Below are 2,816 nucleotides of genomic sequence, written 5' to 3' on the forward strand. Positions count from 1 at the left end.
AGGAACTATTACCTCAAGCTAGAATGGAATCGAAAGGAAAGAGGTGTGGATACTTGGACTTCATGGCTGCTTCTGCTTCCCAAGTAGCTCCCTCTACTGACTGACTCCTCCACAAAACCTTGACTGAAGCGACTTCTTTATTTCTCAACCTTCTAACCTGACGATCAAGAATCTCAACTGGTACAACCTCATAAGAAAGGCTATCTTTCACGGCCACACTCTCTAATGGCACTATGGATGCTGGATCACCCACACACTTCTTCAAAAGAGAAATGTGAAAGACTGGATGCACTGCTGCCAAATCTGTTGTCAAGTCTAACTCATAAGCCACTTTACAAATCCTTTTTGAGATCCAGTAAGGGCCTACATATCTGTGACTGAGCTTCCCTTTCTTGCCAAATCTCATCACCCCCTTCATGGGTGACACTTTCTGGAAAACCCAATCATCAACTTGGAACTCTAGTTCATTTCTTCTCACATCTGCATAAGACTTCTGGCGACTCTGAGCAGTCTTAAGTCTATCTCTAATGAGTTGCACTTTCTCCATAGCATCAAGGACTGAATCTGGTCTTATCAAGGCTGCTTCACCTACTTCAAACCAACCAACTGGAGATCTACATCTACGCCTATACAATGCCTCATAAGGGGCCATCTGAATGCTGGAATGGTAACTATTGTTGTAGGCAAACTCAATAAGAGGAAGGTGATCATCCCAACTACCCCTGAAGTCGATCACACAAGATCTAAACATGTCCTCTAAGGTCTGAATGGTACGCTCTGCCTGACCATCCGTCTGTGGATAAAATGATGTGCTGAGGTTAGACCCTTCTGAAATGACTTCCAGAAATGAGAGGTAAACTGAGGACCTCTATTTGAGATGATAGACAACGGAACCCTATGCAACCTCACATTCTCATTAATGTAAAGCTTGGCGTAATCCTCCACCGAATTTGTAGTTTTTACCACCAAAAAGTGAGAAGACTTAGTAACCCTATCTAGAATCACCCAAATGGAGTCATGCTGTCTGCGAGTACGAGGTAAACCTGTGATGAAGTCCATGTTGATCACTTCCCACTTTCCAAGTAGGAATATCAATCTCTTGAGTCATACCTCCTGGTTTCTGATGATCTACCTTGACTTGCTGGCAATTGGGGCACTTAGCCAAAAATCTGCTATATCTCTTTTCATACCATTCCACCAATAGACTTCCGCAGATTGCGGTACATCTTAGTGGTGCCTGTATGAATAGAATATCTAGAATGATTGCGGTACATCTTAGTGGTGCCTGGATAAATAGAATATCTAGAATTATGGGCTTCTCCAAGAATATGCTATCTTAATTCACCCACATCAGGAACACACGATCTACCCTGATAGCGAAGTACACCATCTCCCCCTTGGGAGAAAACCTCCACTCTCTGATTGTGGACTGCACCCTTAAGCTCAAGCAATATTGGATGACTATCTTGCTTTTCCTTAACCTCTACAACCAAAGAAGATTCTGCCCTATTTTGAACCGTTACACCACCATATGATATGCTCATAAGACAAACTCCTAGGCGAGCAAGTCTGTGAACATCCTTTGCTAGCTCTCTTCTTTCTACCTCAACATGTGCTACACTGCCCATGGATAGTCTGCTAAGAGCATCTATTACAATATTCGCCTAACCCGGATGGTAATGCACGGTCATATCATAATCTTTGAGGAACTCAAGCCACCTTCTCTGGCGAAGATTCAACTCTTTCTGGGTGAATACATAATGGAGGCTTTTATGGTCTGTGAACACATTTACATGAACACCATACAAGTAGTGTCTCCAAAGATTGAGTGCAAACACCACTGCTGCAAGCTCAAGGTCATGAGTTGGATAATTCTTCTCATGTACCTTAAGTTGTCTAGAAGCATAAGCTATAACCTTACCTCGCTGCATCAACACACAACCTAGGCCGACCCTGGATGCATCACAATAGATCACATAACCATCTGAACCCTCTGGTAGAGTCAAGACAGGAGCTGTAGTCAACCTAGTTTTCAATTCTGCAAAGCTTTTCTCACAATCATCTGACCACTGAAACCTTTTTTCTGAGTCAACTTAGTCAATGGAGAGGCTATAATTCCTTCACTAGTCACAATATGCCCAAGGAAAGCAACTGATTGTAACCAAAACTCGCACTTACTGAATTTTGCAAATAACTGGTGATCTTTGAGAGTTTGCAGAACAACTCTAAATGACTTGCATGTTTTTCCTCATTCCTAGAGTAAATGAGGATGTCATCAATAAAGACGATGACGAACAAGTCCAAGTACTGCTTGAACACTCTGTTCATCAAATCCATGAAAGCTGCAGGAGCATTGGTTAGTCCAAATGACATAACTACAAATTCGTAATGACCATACCGAGTTCTGAAGGCTGTCTTCGGAATGTCACTATCTCTGTCTCTTAGTTGATGATAACCTGATCTGAGGTCTATCTTTGAGAAATGACTAGCACCCTGAAGTTGGTCGAACAAGTCATCCATCCTGGGGATAGGGTACTTATTCTTTATTGTGGCCTTGTTCAACTGCCTATAGTCAATTCACATTCTGAGAGAACCATCTTTCTTCTTCACGAACAACACTGGTATACCTCATGGTGAAATACTAGGTCGGATGAAGCCTTTATCTAGAAGGTCTTTCAACTGCTCTTTCAGCTGGAGCCACTCTGTAAGGAGGGATAGAGATAGGCTGGTTATCTTGAAGGAGATCAATTCCAAAGTCTATTTCCCTTTCGGGAGGAACTCCAGGAAGATCTTCTGGGAACACTTCTGGAAACTCA

Source organism: Solanum tuberosum, unplaced genomic scaffold (assembly GCF_000226075.1).
Source record: "Solanum tuberosum cultivar DM 1-3 516 R44 unplaced genomic scaffold, SolTub_3.0 scf00182, whole genome shotgun sequence".
NCBI classification, from domain to species: domain Eukaryota; kingdom Viridiplantae; phylum Streptophyta; class Magnoliopsida; order Solanales; family Solanaceae; genus Solanum; species Solanum tuberosum.